Source organism: Zonotrichia albicollis, chromosome 4 (genome assembly GCF_047830755.1).
Source record: "Zonotrichia albicollis isolate bZonAlb1 chromosome 4, bZonAlb1.hap1, whole genome shotgun sequence".
Lineage (NCBI taxonomy): Eukaryota > Metazoa > Chordata > Aves > Passeriformes > Passerellidae > Zonotrichia > Zonotrichia albicollis.
In genome coordinates this window covers 45,852,641-45,870,391 of record NC_133822.1, presented here as the reverse complement: position 1 = coordinate 45,870,391, position 17,751 = coordinate 45,852,641, and the positions used below count along the sequence as shown (strand labels likewise).

At 37.4% G+C, this 17,751-nt stretch overlaps 1 protein-coding gene across 6 annotated transcripts in view; it reads left to right on the top strand.

Moving 5' to 3' along the window:
* Window positions 1–17,751, top strand: part of SYT1 (synaptotagmin 1) — a 336,909-nt gene that overhangs the window by 78,812 nt on the left and 240,346 nt on the right. For all 6 annotated transcript variants that reach the window (XM_074539685.1, XM_074539687.1, XM_074539682.1 and 3 more), the window contains exon 2: window positions 1,730–1,820. The gene's annotated coding sequence lies outside the window, so the exon portion shown is untranslated. The remainder of the gene's footprint in view (window positions 1–1,729; window positions 1,821–17,751) is intronic.

Sequence of the window (17,751 nt, the reverse complement as noted above, 5' to 3'; positions counted from 1 at the left end):
CTTAAAGAAATTTCATCACAAAAATAATTCTTTTATTTTAAGGGTCTCTTCCATAAGGTATATGAATTTTAGAGCATTCATGAATAGGAGAGGTAAACCCCTTAAATTCCTTACAAAAACAACCTAGGCACTGAATAAGCATAGCTCCCCACAAAAAAATTGTGACTCTGAGACTTTCATAAAACCTCAGAAATAGACTGAATTAAACTTTGAGTGCTTGACATTGCAGTGATGTTTTTTTATTAATGTTGTGGTTTGCATCTAATGAGTTTAATTTCACTTTGTTGTTTTGATAAATAAAGATATTCTATCCAGACAGCCACAAGCTACAAAATAATTGTTGACTGTGAAAGTCAGAACATTTTTAACCAGCTTTTCCTGATAGTTATTTCATTAAAATCCTAGGTCCTGGAGTAATTCAAAGGCTTTAGTCTTTTTTCCTTTTCTGATAGAAAAGACACATTATGTGGAGCTGTAAAATCTTGTACCCCCAGACTTTGGTGACTCTAAATCAATGCAATGTGCGTGCTGATATGGATTTTATTCCCTAAAAATTAGAAGGCAAATAATAGGTATATACATTTACAGAAAATTACATCTTTTTACAGTATTTATTTCTTAATACTTAACTAATGAAAAATGAAAGCTTCCTGAGTGTTTTAGAATATTTTAATTGTTTTTATTTAATTAAATGTTTTTGTTGTTAAAAAAACTTTATTTGTAATTTTATATTTTTAAATATTGTCAAGTCCGACAAAATTAAATACTGATAGTACTTCCTCCCAAGGAGAACATTCAGAAGTGCTACATATAAGATATGGGGGCTGGGCACAGGCTTTATGGGGTGTGATTCAGGTACTAGCTAAGGATTCAAGGCATTTAAGGCTGAGAAGGATCCTTGAACCAGACTCATGTGACTTTCAGCATATTGTTTAATATTTGTGTACCTTAGCTTTCATCTGTAGAACAAATATATTGATACAGCTTTACTCCTGTTCTTTACTGTCTAAGGGATTTGATTTATAAAAATCTTAAAAGATGTCTAACAGTCTTGTTCAAACAACTTCCAGCACAGTGAGCATTCAGTCTTAACTGGAGCTTCTAGTTATAGCAGTGGGGAAAAGTCATGTGAATTCCTTTAATTTACCAGAATATGAGACTTTATAGAAGGCAAATAGAAGAGCAGAGAAGGGAAAAAAAAACTATATAGTATAATCAGAATAGTTCTAGGAAAGAAATAGTTTTGAGTCTAAGATTGAATTGACTGATATCACTTTTGCTCCTTAATCCAAACTGTTCTGAAATTGTCTTTTTGTGTATAGAAGTTAAAAAATGTTCAAGTGTAAATCCATGTCTTTCCAGTGTCATGTGAATTCACTGAGCCTGCTAAGTTAAGGAATCTTTTGGGTTACAGCAGTAGAAAGACATGATGTGTGCTTTACTTGGCTCACTGATGAAATCTACAGAAATATATCATATTGGAGCACACCAAGAAAACAGTCCAAATCAGTCCATGATGAAGAAATTTTGTTCATGTATTTTTGTTCTGTGTCTCTTAAGAGTCTGATTAAATCTTATGATAATCAGCTACAGGCAATCAGCTGAAAGCAGTGAACAAACCAAGTACATTTAAAAGAGTTTTTAAGCAGCAGTTGTTCATGGGCAAAGATGGAAAATACAGCACTACAGGTACTGGTCATTGTTTACATTGAATGTCTTTCTTTTAAAGGGAGAAAAGGAATAATTTTCTGAGCTGTGAAAAAGAAGACCCTTCATTCAAGATTTCCCTGTGAACCCTGCATTGATGCCACTCATATAAGGTATTTTAAACAAACAAGATTCTGTTACCTTCTATAACCTATTAAATGCTTTAATCCATGGCACTTTCCAAGAATTAAAATGGAGATAGTAAAGAAATTAAAGAAATCACTTTTTCTGATGCACAGTTTGTTAGATTAATGAACACGTAATTTTTTGGTAATACATGATACTTCATTCTGACATTAAAGATTAAAAAAATCCAGTTGATTTGCATTTCTTGTTGAGATAGTAGTTGTATTCTTTGCCTTCTTTCACCATCAATTTATGTTTTATCAAATCCCATGCTGTCATGGTTCATTATCCATAGATGATCTTGAGCAGCCTTGCATCACAAAAAAATATGCTGTGGCATCTGCCATTGTGCACCACTAAACAGATCACTTCTGAGTAGGATTTGTCTTTGATTAGTACATTCAGCAATGTGTGTCCTTATATTTTTGCCTGTGAGTATCTTATGCAGTGTAGCTGCATATGGAACAGTACTGTGATTTTCCAGGTTGCAGATGGAATGTCTGCTGTGCCTTTTTAGCTGATGAGTTCCATTTGAGTTAATGCTTGTACACCTCAGTCTCCACCAGGCAGTCCCATTGCTTCTGTAGTTATTTCATAAAATTCAGTATCAGTGATGTAGACAGCACAGTGAAATTAGGAGATGTGATTATAGTATCATCATCATCAGGCTTGTATTCTAGACCCTTTTCTGATTTTAGGAGCCAAAAATTTAATTCATGTCACAATTGTATTAACAGCATAATAACATCCAGATATAAATACATTTAATATAGAAGTCTTTATTTCCTGCAAGGTACTTACATTGGTAAAGAGACTCTTCATTTTTAAAAGACAGGAGTTAGACTTAATGATCCTGATGGGTCCCTTCCAATTCAGCATGTTCTATAATTCTATCAAAAATATTTAATCTTCTAATTCCCCTGAATCTGTTCCTGTTCCACCAAAACTTGAAAATAAATTTTGATGGAAGTAGTAGTGTGTTCATCGCGGTGATAAAATTAATTTCCATCTCTGTTCACTATCTTGCATATCTCAGTTCCAGGCAGTTTCTTCTGAGAATATGAAATACTGTCTTATTAATATGTCTGGGAGTAAGTCACCAATGTTATAACTCAGACTAATTTAAATGAAAGCAAATGTTTTGGGATTTGAAATTTGAATTTCCATTTGAACAATAGCTTCAAGGACTTGCATGCACATTTGACTGTCTTGTGCCCTGAAGAGTATTGCCAAGAAAGAGATGATCCACATGGACCCGTGAGCTACAATGAGGTTCTCAGGAATGTGAAATAGAATAAAGTTGTCTGTAAGGTAAATATGAAGTGAGAAAGCAAATTAAACCAAAACTGGAATATGAATGGATCTAGGAGAATTTTTTTAAAAATCTGTACCAATAACCTAAGATTGCAGCAAAACCTGAGGATCTGATGCACAAATCTGAACTGGAAATGCTTCTTAATTTGTCACCTGAGTCAGAGAATTTGTTTGGTAGGTCCCCTAGCATGCTGATGTCTATATAATATACTACAAAATGGGTTGAAGGGGTTACTGTAATAAGCAGAGTTAGTAGGAAATGCCTTCTGAGACTTTCTGATTGTTAGGAAGTGATTAGTGAAATACAAAAAAATTGGAAATTTTTAAGTGTTACAAGGAGTCTTCCTACTTAAAAACACCATTATAGTGGCAAAAATATTCCTTTAGTTGTTTTAGATGCACTTTCTCTTTAATACTACTTTTCATTTAGAAATATTTGATATTTATGGTGTGTAGATTGTGGTATTTTTTGCTTTGGAGGTATTTATTGCTTGATAGTAACAGGGATGAAAGCAATTCTCCTCTCACAGGAACTATTATTTCCAGTGTAGTTGCTTTGAACATTCTAAAAAGGCAGAATGGTGCTCAGGCCAGCTAAGGGAATATCCACAGAGCACAGGGAAAGACTGTAAATAGTACAGATCCAGAATCAGGAGGCTCCAGACCAACCAGTCTCAATGGTCTGACCCATTTAAATTCAAGATACCATGCTAGTTGATAGCAAAATTCTCATGAGTTCTTTCCCATTTTCCTGCACTGGAGGTGTTTATTTTCTAGCCCATTTGTGAAAAACAAGGAACCCTGGAATCCTGGCACTGTGCAAGAAATAAGGACTAAGGTATTGTTGCAATGAGCACTAAAATTATGGGCAAACAAAGGTTGATAGACTGTAAACCTCTTTCTAAAAATAAAACACTTAAGAAATTTCCTATTACTATGTTTTTTTATCCGCTTTTTTTCTAAACTAACTCTTCATTTAATTTCTCTTTTGAGACTCAACTTTTCACTGGTAAGTTAAGGTCCCTAGGCTATAGATGGATACATCTTGCCTCCTTTAATCATTGCCATCTTAAAGGTAAACCATTAAGCAGTGAAAATGGAGTGTTACACAGATCTATGGTGTTTGCATCCATTAAAAATAGGGAGAACAATAAATACAAGAATTACTTTAATCAATGTGTTGAAATTAAGCTCTTTATTAACCTCCTTAGCTGAAAGTAAATTCAACTATTTTACACTGGCAACATAAACTGCAATGAGATTTATGAGTTTGGATGATTCAGATTGAATCAGATGCAACCAAGACTTCTTTGGGGGAAACAAAATTTCGCAAAGTAGTACAGTCAAATTCAGATTTTTCTCTTCCTGAAAGAAAGAGAATAAAGCTGCTGGTGCAGAAAAAGGCCTCTTTCTTCCCACAGTGCTGCACAGTTACAGTCTAAACCAGCAGCAATTACATTTAAGCTGTTAGACAACGTGAGAACAATCAGACAGTTGGCTCACTGAGCCAGAGGTGGGACTGGGAGCCCTTGCTGTTTGTCCCAGTCAATCTCAGCATCAGTAATGGTCAGCAACCAGACACTCATTCTCCTGCATATGTTTGTGTGGTGAGGGGAATGTGCCTTTTCTTTCCTTTTGGCAGGCAAGAAAAGAAACAAAAACTTCATGGAAAAATAATAGTTTTATGGGGAAAGTATGCACCTACAAGTGCACACCATATCTAGGAAGAGAATTGTGGCTTTTAACTGGTTGGATAAAAACTCCATTAGATTGCTATAGGATGAAGCCAAGAAGCTGGGAAAATTCAGAACTGTTTTGAATTGACAGGGGAGTTAGAGTTAATTACTTGGACACAAAGGAATACTGAATAAGTTTGCTGACAGCATTAATGTGGGAGGAGCTGTCAACTCCCTTGAGGGCAGAGAGGCCCGACAGAGACACCTTAACCAATCTCCAACCATATGAAGTTTAACAAGAGCAAGTGCTGGATTCTGGGATGAGGCAACCCTGGACATAAGGACAGACTGGGGAATGAGATGCTGCAGAGCAGTGCTGTGGAAAGGGACCTGAGGGGTCCTGGTCGAAGGCAAGTTGCAGATGAGTCAGCAGTGCCCTGGCAGCCAGGAGAGGCCAGCCCTGTCCTGGGGTCCATCAGGCCCAGCATCACAGCCGGGCAAGGGAGGGGATTGTCCTGCTCTGCTCTGCACTGGGGCAGCCTCACCTTGAATGCTGGGGCAGTTCTGGGTGCCACAATATCAAAAAGACATGAAGCTATTAGAGAGTGTCCAAAGGAGGGCAACAAAGATGGAAAAGGGTCCAGAGGAGAAGCTGTATGAGGTCACTTGGTTTGTTCAGCCTGGAGTAGAGGAGACTGATGAGAGATCTCAGTCTGGTTTTCAATATACTCATGAGGGGAAGAGGAGCAGCAGGTACCCATCTCTTCTTCACTCTCATGACCAGTGATAGGACCCAGGCAAATGCCTGAAGTTGTGTCAGGGGAGGTTTAAGTTGGATATCTGAAAAAAGCTTTTCACCCAGAGGGTGGTTGGGCACTGGAACAGGCTCCCCAGGGAAGTGGTCACAGCACCAAGCCTGACAGAGTTCAAGAAGCATTTGGACAATGCTTTTTAAGCACATAGTGGGATTCTTGGGGCCGGGAGTTGGACCCTTCCAACTTGAGCTGGATCCCTTCCAACTCAGCATATTCTATGTTTCTGTGAGTAAATTATTTTGAGATTTTAGGGTGAAGAAGGAGACCCCAGGTATAGGGCAAAATGAATGGCTAAGTAGGTCAGGTATTCTTTCATGGACTGAATTATGTTACAGATAACTACTGCAGGAGGTCATGCACATTTTTTAAATGATTGACCTTGTCATTTGTCACAGAGAGGATACCAGATTAGTAGACCGTAAATTTAGATTGGTTCAGAAAGTCCTCTGGTCCTGTCACAGGTTTGGTCAAGCAATGTTAAAAAAAATTTGTGACAAATTGCCTCAAAAAAACCCAGCAGGATATTTCTTACTATCTTTACATCTGAATAAATCAGGATGGACATTTTAAGAAACCCCAGTGTGAAGCTGGGGGAATGGCTGTGATCCAAGTCTCATAAGCATAGTCATTTTCTGAGGTACATTGAAACCATGAGCCTGAAGCCCTCCAAGGGTATAGTTTCATGATAGTGTGTGTTTGCTGGAAGTGATGATCTTTTGCTCCCGTTTTGTTCCAGCACTAAAAATGAACAGTAGTTTTCAGCCAGATAAGCCTTATTGCTGCCTCAAAAGAAAATAGTGCAGTGATGTGCATGTGAAAAGTAGGGCAGGATCTCTTCTCTTTTGGCAGTAGCAAAGCCTTAAATCAGTTTAAGCAGCTTTTGAAACCACTCCAGAGCTTTGAGCCTTCACAGAAGGTGGCTGTGGGCATCAGGTGGTGGAACAGCATATACTTTCTGTGTAGCAAGTGTTGCTCACCTCACTGTCAGCAAGTGTGCTGCCAGTGTTATTGTAATAAGTAATGAACTTTGGTCACTTTTGTGTAATTGGACTACCTGAATTTGTAAAATTCAGTTCTCAGATTTGATTCCCAGGAGCAGTGGGCTGACCTCAGCTGGCTGCCAGGCTCCCACCCAGCCCCTCTCTCACTCCAGATGTCTCAAGATGAGGGCAGGGACATCACTTGCCTTAACAGACAAAACAGACTCATCTTGAGGGAGATAAACTTAATTTATTGTTGATTAAAATAGATTGGTGTGGTGAGAAACAAGGACAAACCCTAAAGCACCTTCTCCCCTTGTTCTTCTCAAATTCACTCCTTCATTCCCAACCCTAATGCTTGCCCCCATTGAGCAGCACAGATTGGTGGGAAGTGAGGTTTGTGGCCAGTTTATAACAGCTATATCCCTGTCACTCACTCCTCATCCTCTTCCCAACACAGGGACCTCCAGAGGCTGCAGGGTAACTTGCGTGATCATGGTCCCCATTATGGGCTGCCAGGGAGTCTGCTCCAGCCTCTGAGGCTCCTCCTCCCTCTCCTCCTCCTCTCACCTTGGTGACAGGGCTGTTTCTCACACTTTCCCCTCTCACTTCCCACTGCTGGTGGTTTTGCACCATCCTAAGTGGTTTTGCACTGTCTTTAAGTACATTTCCCAGAGGTGTTCCCAGGGAGTTTTGTCCCCACCTCAGCTGTGGGCTCAGCTGTGCCCTGTGGTGGGTGCATCTGGAACCTGCTGTGACCAGCCCTGGGCAGACCCTGCCTCTTCTCCCCGTGCCCTTCAGCCTCTGCTGCAAGCACCAGGATAGAGGTGCCCCAGACACCACAGTGTCTCGCAAACAGTTGGAGCAGCCAGAGAAAGTAAAGGTCATTTTCTCAGGATAGTCTGGAAGATTTGAGGGTCTTTTTTCTAACCTCATCTCACAGCAAATGAGCAGGTTCTGTGTGTAACCCTTTGTATGTGGCATTAAAAAGAAAAAATATTAAAATGACATTCCTTCCCTTAAAATATTTAAAAAGACTTGTCTTCTGTATCACTGTGAATCCAATTCTAGAATGTCCTGCATGTGCAAAATGTGCCAGAGAACAGACCCAGCCCATGCTGGGAACAGGGTGGGTATCCAGGGCTTCAGCTGGAGTCATGAAGACTGCTGTGTCCCTTCTAGTGCCTGCTCTGCTGTTGGGGCTTCCTGTTCTTTGCACCCTTGGTTAGGGCACTGTCCTGAGATAAATACATCCTTTGCTGTTCTCTCACTATTTCTTTGGTAAACTGGGTGAATACAGATTGCTACTTTATTATCTGTGACTCTGCCTGTTGGTGTCAGAAGGGTGGTGACCCAACCAGAGCGATGCTTTGTCCTTTGTGGTATGACAAACTGCTTGGAGCTGTTGGCACAAACAGCTGGTTTGTTTTGTTCTCACATTAAAAGAAGATGCGATATGAAACCTTGTATATTTTAAAACTACAAATTCTTATCTGTGTCTGACAGATCTCATCACTGTGAGAGGTCGAAAATTTGTAATTCTCTATAAAATTTAATTATCTGGCACTTTCCAACAACAGCTTGTCTACCACTGACATGTAGAATTTCATTTTGTTCAAACATCTTTTGTGTGTCTTCTTGATATTGATAACAGAGACTTGTACTAATGCTTATCTCTTTTTGATTCTGAAAATGTAATAAAGAAGAAAAATACAAAGTAATAGCTACATACATTAGTTAGGCAGACATCCATCACATCTTTGTATCAGACTTAGCTCTTCAGATATCTCGAGAAACAGAGACTATGAAAGCAGCCGTAGGGTGGCAAACATGCCCACAAAACCAAATAAATCATTGCCAACACAGAAAATTAACTGAGGCAGACTTTTCTTGTTCATTGATGAGTTAGTTTCTTTCTTCCCTTTTAGAGTTAGTTTTCTGAACAAATTGTTACTTATTAGTTAGCATTAGTAATAGCAATAATTAACTGTAATTGCTCTCTTCGTAGCTACCATAACTTAACTCTTCCACGTATCGGAATCTTGGGTCCATTCCCCAGATTCTGAGGGATGTGAGTAAGGTAGGAAGTCACTGAAAAGTGGGAAAATAGTCTTAATAACATGTTGTATACAGACAAGAGTAGTCATTTAGAAAAAAGCATGGAATCACAAACACATGCAACATCATCTCATCAGTAAAAGAAATCCATCGTTAAAGAACTAGGAATATAAATACATGCAACTGTAGGCATAACTCTTGCTTTGTAGTTTCCCATTAAAATGATTGAAAATAGTGGATATTTATATGTAAACATATTTATATACATGACTTTGCTCTGTACTTGTGGATAATATGGACAGATGTACATATTGGCAGTATTTGGGACATATTAGAGAAAACCAGGAAAATGTGATGGTATTATTCAGTATATGCAGAGGTCTGTTTGTACAGTGTTTGTTTGCAAGACACTATTTTTTGACATGTATTTCTTGATTGTAAATTGCTGTATTTGCACAATGATCCTGTAATGAGGCTTTGACTTTGTAACCCTTGTTCTGAGCAGCCAGATTCATTGCTAACTGAAGACTGAATGCAGAAGCCTGTATGTTTCCCTGGCAGGGTATCTGATTTGATGAGAAGTACAGTGGCAGTCTGCTTTATATTGTGGGAAAATTAAAAGTATTTTTAGCTTTCTGATAGGCTGTAAATAAGCTTTGATAGCAGTAAACAAGTTTCAGCTATGCTGTGTGACACAGAGCTGTGTGCCTGGTGTGGCCTGCTTCTGAGCAGAAGCACAGATAGAAGCCAAGATTTCCTGAGCTCCATGATTCTTTAAAAGCTTGTATTAAAGAAAAAGCAAGATGGGAACAGTTGTGTGAAAACCATACGCCTGATGATCAAAACACAGGTGAGGAAGATATGTACTGACTGATGAAGGATTTTATATTATCCCTAGGCAGATAAACCCAAGTTGAGTAGCTAAGGCTGTCGTATTTCAGTTCCCAGAGCAGATCCTGCTGCTGTGGTGGCTTTCAAGTCAGCTATTATGGATTGTCAACATGGAACCTCCTGAGCAAAGCAAGTGAGGCTGTGCAGCTAGAACTAAAATAAAAGCTGTAAAACAAACAGCTATCACTCTTCACATACCCTGTACCTGGCCCAAGAGAGAATGCGTTGTGCACACTGCCCAGTGCTTCTTTCATGTATGCATGCATGAGGATGGATAGGTGGATCAGTTATGGAGAGTGTAAACACAGCCAGCAGGTGGGACAATCAAGGACATCTGGTATATTGGCTTTTGTAAGTAAGATTTAAAGTCTATTGGAATAGTACAAAAAAAGTTAGAGGGAGCAGGTGGAGATAGGAGAGAAAGCTTCCATTCTGTCACACTCTTAACTCCCTCTCTGTCTTAGGAACAAATGGCTGCAGTGAAATGGGATCTCCTTCCATTTGTAATCCTGAATGCCATTAAAAAATATTATTATGGAGAAATTACACACATAAAGGTAGAGAATGCCGCTCTACTTTTCAGGGACAGAGGAAGAAACAGAAGGAAGCACTTGGGCATCCTTAGAATATGTGATTATTTTGGCAGTGTAGAGGCAAGCTAGCTTTAGTGAATTTTGTGAAAGACAGCTGTTGCTTTTTTGTGTGACATTGGGAGTCTAACCTGTATCAGTTAGAATTTCTTTGTACTGCAGCAAATAACATTTAAATGAGACTGGCAAATTGTTTCAGCACAAACTAGTTGTATGTGAAAGGTGTTGGCTGCAAAATTTCATTCCACTGCTGCAGAACTGTACATAATGCATATACAAGGGTAGGCTGGACATACTTGTAAGCTCAAACTAATTTTGTAGATAAGTGGTTTGCAGCACAGTAATGTACAGATTTAAAAAATCTTTTCAGTCTGTCTACTGCTGTGTGTTCTGGTGCTTCTTTTTTCACTAGCAGCCAAATAGTTTTTTCTAGATTAAAATATTCCCTGGATGTGCTGCTGAAAGATGGATAGTTTCAGACCATACTATAGCAAACTTTTTTAACATGCTCATTCTACCATTGTTTGTAAATGGCATGAAAGCAACCAACCTTGCAAGTGGCTGTCCTATGTCTTTATGTGGAGAATGTTACATAATAAATGTGGGAAACATTCATGCTGTAGGTCTATAATACAGCCTTGTGCTTATGACTGCTCAAGTGTGTTTGTTCTTGAGCAGCACTTATATAATGCCAACCATTAGTTATTCAGTCGATTTGGTGTCTGGGAGTCAGCTACTTCAGATACATTGTTTTTAAAAAGGATGGACATGAAAAATGTCTTCGAGTTGAGTAATTGTTACATTAACTTTCTCATCCTGCTCTATTGCATGTTTATATAAGACTTCACTCACTATTGTGTATGTCCAATGTAGCAATGTCCAATTTGACACCATTTGCCAACCTCTTTTCATGCTGTTTTGTCAGCAATGGTGTAGGGTATGCTATTAATCCAGCTTTTGTAAAAAAATAATTTTTTTAGATCAGAAGTTAGCAGTGGCATGGTAGCAGTGGTACCATGAATAAACTGGTTTTAATAAAGTGTGAGCCAGTTTGAACACTTTGTCCATGGCAAGTTTGAAGGAGTAAAATGTTTGAGCCTAGAGGTGTGCATGTGTTAAGGACACATTCTGCTATTCAGAGGATCACCTCCTCCCAGCTGGGGTGTGGTAGCAGAACTCAGCTGCCCTTCCTGGCCTTTCATACCACATTTTGAGAGGTACAGGTCTCTGGTGGGGGATCTTCTACATAACCCTTGTCTAAGGGTATTCTTTTGAATGATAAATTCAAAATTATCTGATGGTGTGTTTTTTGGATTGCAAACTCTTTATGGGGGGAAGATGTTTCACTTGTATGTGAGTGATTTCCAGTGAAATACAGGAGTTCTGTTCCCTTTTTGAATACAGGTTAGCAGTGGTTGGTTGTGTTTCCCATAAGCACCACAGTCAGCCCTTCTGATCTATCCTGGGGTTTACAGAGAATTTTGTAGCACAAATGCATCCAAACTAAGTTTTCTTAATCAAATACAGGAGTTATATTCATATGTTGTTAAAGGATGACACCTTGAAATAAAGATTGTTTCCCACCTGAGAATTGTTGAGATAACTTTGCATGTTTGGTTATGTTGATTTTAGTGGAACAACTTGTGAGTTTATATGCTATCCAACCACACTAGTCACTGTCAGCAACTAATGGACTCAGTGCTTGGCCAGGACTGGAGATAAATCTGAATCTAGTTAAAATTGCAACATGATGTTCATTAGCTTCAGCAAGGGTAATTTCTGAGACAAAGTGTTGCTATCACCCAACATGTTAAATAAACAGTTGGACTAAGCAGATGGTGGGCAGAGATCAATGACTTTCCATTAAACTATAGGTAATTTCTCAGTAGGAAATTACTTACATTCCCAAAAAGGGTCATGCACCAAATTCCTTATACTGGTTTATAATTGTAAGAAATCTCCTGGTCAAGTGTTCGTGCTCTAGAAAGATGAAGAGGCACGAAACCTTACAGCCATTTTGAAAAGTGATCTTATATATTCTGGAATACCTCAACTCTTCGCTGTGCTGGGTGCTGCATATGGATAGGTCTCAGCTTTACACTGACATTTGCCTCTAACTTATTTGTATGATGAAGGTTTCACAGTATTACAGCAGAACTCCACTGTTGCAAATTAGCACGCTTACATATAGTATTGTGTAGAACATTGACTGCTTCATATATTTATGTCTGCTTACATGGGGTTTTGTGGGAATAAGGTGTAATGGATGTTAATAAAGTGTTAAGGATGTAGATATGGAGACATTACTTGGCCCTTTTGATTAATTGTTGTATAAAATCTTTATATAACTTGAGAAAAAATCCATCATCTTTACTTTTTGTTTAGCATATCATGTCTAATTTTCAGATTGAAAGCAGACGTATCGAAGTTGAAAGTTATTTTCTCAACATTCTTAGTTTAGTTGTTTTATGGTTTCCATGCTGGTTTGGTTTTTGTTTTTGTTTTTTTAAATTATGGATCTTAAACATAATTTAGCAGTTCCTGGTTGAACTTCTGCTAATCTTTGATGTAACAGTGGATTGCAGTGAGATGACTTGATGAGGGATGAGTTTCTGACTTGAACATCCTGATAAATGGTATCTTGCCTGAGTGCATTATGTTCATTTGGTTTAGCCTGTTTTGATTTACCACAATACATTGGTATCAAGAACTCTTTGACATTTCAGGAGCTTGTTGATTGGCACATCAGTTGTATCCTTGAGGACAGGAAAAACTATCTGAAGAGCAGGATGGAGGGCAGGAATGGTTTTACTTTCTGCCCTTCAGTTTTTCTATCTAGCCATCACAGGAGTGTGGAACTGGATAAGACTTTCTGAATTTTTAAACACAAATGGTTGTTTATGTCTGTGAACATTCCTGTCTTGATTTGATAATATCTTTTCCTACCCAACACAGTAATTTAGAGAAAAACAGCCAAAAGTGTTTGACATAATGAGATATGAATGAGGGGTAAGAAACTTTAGATTATTATAATAGATAAATAATAGATCATTATTCTTACCTGAGGCTTTTTATATCTCTATGTATTATAGATATAGATGGATCTGCACCGTGCCTCTGCATGTTGGCACTGCTTTCTGACAACCAATTTCTAGTCTGCTTTACTTGTAAATACTAATGAAAAGTACATTATTGTGAATTGCTGCAAGAGTGTATTTTAATATTAAAAAGGAATAAAAACTAACCTTAAGATGACAATTTAATTTTTTCTCTCATTAAGTGAAACTTACCATATAAAAATTTTTCTTTTTATGTTTTGGTTTCTTGTTTTGCTTTTTTTTAACCAAAGTATGATTGGCTTGGGTTTTTTAGGTTTTTTTTTTTTTTTTTTTTTTTTTAATTTGCTTGTTTGCTTTGTTTTGGTTTGTTTTGGTTTTGAGTTTTTTTTGTTTTTTTTTTTTGAGGTGAGAGACTTTTATTCCTTTTTCTCTGTAGAGACAAAACTGTTGTCTTTTTTTGGCAAAGCCTTACTCAGCCTTCCTTATCTCTTGTGTATTTTTGCAGTACCAGATACACCCATGAAACAAGCAGATGCAAAAACATCCATGAATTACTTCAGACTGGTGTTAGAAGGTTGCTTATGTTGGAGCATCATTAACTTACAAATGAAATTTCATATTCAGGTTTTCTGTAGACTGGGCTCCAATTGTGTAAGCTTTACAGATACTTTGTAGTTCTGTTCACAGGGTATACACTTTAAACCAGTCTCTGGATTAGGGTTTTGCAGCCAAACATCTTAGAAGTCTATTACCTGATTTGTTTCATTACTATATGACATTGAGATGGAAAAATTAATTTAGCTAATGTGAATTAGTGTCTCTGATTTCCTGAAATGTGATTATTTTTAAAAAATGTGTTAATATATTAATGTGGTTATGTTGGGACTGATAAAGATGTTTGGGAGCAGCTTGAAAAAAGTTACAAATGAGCACAGAAACAGAAATTATGATTTTGGTAAGACTGTTCAATGTATAATGAAGAAAAATGATCTGAGGAGTAAATCAGGAGAGACAAGAAGTGAGCAAGAGTTGAGGAGAAGGCAAGAAGATTATGATTACCAAGAAAGAAAGAAGTTAGGACTGGATAGTATTTTTCACTTTGAAGGGATAAAGTTCTCTATGTTTGATTTTTGTGAAGAAGGGAGAGTTTAAGTGAAGGGCAAGAGTTTAAACATATCCTGAGCTACTGCAGATTTTTTTTCTATTAATAAAGCTAAGCACTGAAGAATCGATATGGGTAAGGATTTAGAGAACTCAAAGTTTTTCTGGGCTAGCTATACTAAGTTTGAGCTACTATCAGGCCACTTAGAGTAATGAAATTGGAAAGGAAGTTAAACATGCATAAAAGGGAGCTGACTGGTTGTGTAAAAGAGATGAGCCATTGACTCACAAATTACAGCTGAATCCATGCATAATGTTCACCAAAGATAATTTTAAAAGTCAGGAGAGTCTGGTACAATAGGGAAAAGAAACTCTAAGACAAAAACTGTATGAGTGAAAACTAAACTACGGGCCCACAGAATATGAAATAGATGGTAAGGAAAGGAGTAATGTGGAAGGCTTTGGAGATGTTAGGATGGCAAGATTTAAGACTTGGATAAGAATTGATCAGTCTAGTAGAAAACACTGGTAAGGAAAGAAGAGAACATGTATTTTATAAGGAGTCTGTAAAATTCTGTTTAAAAATGCTTCTGAAAGATACGGGATGAAGATGGCACTGTGGTATGAACAGTAAGATGGCAAATGGAAGTGAATCTCCTTTAGAATGTATGTGGAGCAGTAATCTCAGTGTGGCAGAGTCACAGGTTATTGATGAACTGAATGAAATAAAAGGAATGGATGGAGACAGGTAGTGTAAGTATGGTAGTGCAATTATCAAGAAGTAGTAGAGCAAGAGGAAGATGCTTCAGTAAATGCAGAAAGAAATTAAAGTGAAGGCAAAGGAGAGAAGTAGTAGGCCTATTGATTTTCTTTCAGTTGAAAGCCTGAGCTACCAAACATGTTGCAAGTAGGCATGGTGTGGTAAAACCAACTCCATCAAGGTGCCTTTGGACAGATGAAGACACTTAACAGCTGCCAAATAGTGGCACAGAGGATTGAAGGAGCTGTGAATCCCCTTAACAGTCTTTTCACTGCCTTTATGTATTCCATTGCTTCTTAATGCAACACAGAGAAGTGTCATTTTTTTTCCTCCAGTATATTACTTCCCTGTCCATCTTCCTATTTTAATTCTGCTGCATTTATAATCTGTGCAGTACTATTTCAGGTTCACTGGTACCTCCTATGATCATTTTATTCTTCTTTCAAATACTGAACAGATTCAGAAATCTTGAAGCCTTTCATCAAAAAATAACCTTTTAATCTCCAGATAAGCTTTCCAGGTCTCCCTGCTAAAGAATTTAAATATCCTTGACTCTAGTGTCCTGAACTGCTAGTGACATTTTAAGACTGGTATCTAAGATGTGTCTGCAGCTTGCATTTTGGGGTTGTTTAGTCTTTACTTTAGAAACACACAGTCAGCCATCTTATTTTTAAATTTAGTTACCAGATTTCTATTTTCTTTGTTCCAGAAGTAGTGTTATCTGACTATCTCAAGTACCAAAACACACTGCATGTCAAAGTTACCCATTTCTACAAATGGATGCAACATTCTGACAGCTGACTGGAAAAAACTAACTAAAATTAACTAAAACCACATAACTAGATTGTGTTAACAACATGAGATTAAACATCATGATGTTACTGAAAATTTTAACACCTGAATTCATTACAACTGCTAAATGAATATGCCTTTTGGGAAAGTTTGTCTTCAGAGAAATAAATGTTTTGAGCATGAAGAAAAGTGGTATGTGTGTCAAATGTTTAACAGTTCAGTATGCCAAATGACATTTTCTTGTAACAGGCGTATGTAATTTATGAAAAGATACTGGCCCATAACCTACATAAATTTTGGTTGTGAGTTCATCACAGTTTGGGTTGTGATTTCTGTTTAACGAATGCTGCTACACATCTCTCTCTTGCAGAATAAGCAAGTTTCATCCATTAAATTTGATCTTCTCTTGAGTCTTGTGTATTAGAAGCTGGCCTTTGTCACATTTTTACCCATGGGGAAGATAAATGGCTAAGTCATTTTTATCTGGTCTGCATTAGGGAAAGCTGAAGCTCGGAGACTAAGCCTTTAAAATCATACATACAGGTATTGCAAAGATTAAAACCTGGAGAAGTTACATATAGCCTCTAACACAAAGATTTTGTTTAATGGAACCATTATTTTTCTTGTTATATAAATAATCCCTGTGTTTATTCACCTTAGACCATAGTAGCCTATTCAAATAGCACATGAATCTGTGCAGATCACCAGTGCTGCTGTTTGCTGTGTCACTTGAAACATGAAACACATGTCTGTGTTAGCCTTGGTGTACTTTCACAAAGTGTAAACACTTCCTGTCTTAAATTTCAGGCTGCTGTCTTCTCAACATCTTCCTATGGCAGTATTTTCTTTATATTATTCAGATTTACAGACTGTATTCAAAAATTTTTCTTTAATCTATTTTATACAATTTTTAATGTATTAATATGAATGATAAAAATATTCCATTGCATTAGAGTGTTTTAAACCCAAGGCTATGCTAAGGGAGGGGTTTTATTGGCTAGTAGTAATGAGGTTCATGGGAAGCTAATTTGAGCAGGAGGAATAGCAGCAATTTTAATATCTTATTTTCCCATTTGTTAATACTTAGGATATTTTCTTTAAAACACATAAATAAAAGCAGGAAATGTAAACTTCTTTCTTCAACTAGCTAAACTTCAACTTCTTCATGCTAGCTGCTCTTCAAGCATTCTTGTTACTGCACAAGTTGACGGACAACAATGTCAAGCCCTGTGCTAATGCCTGTGCTGGTAACCTGTACATTACTGATACTGAGGTAGACTTTTACCTGGGATTGAAATTGTGGTAGCAGGCTTTGGGTTTTAGATTTGTTTGTCTTCTTGTGTTTTTCCACGAAAACATCCATTTGACCTTTAAACAGCGTTGCCCATAGTTAAACAGATGTAATCTTCAGCTATTTCTTGTGGTGTCTTTAATCAAAATGCTGTGCAAAATGGCAATTCCATTTACTGTAATTTGTGAAATATTAGGCTTAATTTTAAAGTAAAGTACATTTTTCAAAATCAGAATCACTTCAAATGTCAGCCAACAATAGCAGTGACAGGATTGTGGGCCTAGGACTACTCATACATTATTTGTAGAAAAAGACATTTCTAAAATGGATGAGTTTTAGAAGATGCTGAACTTGTTGCCTTTTTTTTTTTTTAACTAAAAAAAAGAGCAGAAGAGTAAAGAGTACTAAAAAACTTTATTAAAAAAAAACCCTACTGAATGTCTCTCCTTCTCAGAAATATAAAATATAAAAAAGTTCCCATGTAGCCTTTCCCTTATAGTTTTCAAAATATTTCCTTCCCCTTTGTAATGCCTGTCTACATTTTTACTTTTCTCTCTCCTCTACAATTTAGTGTCATGTTTCCATTAACTG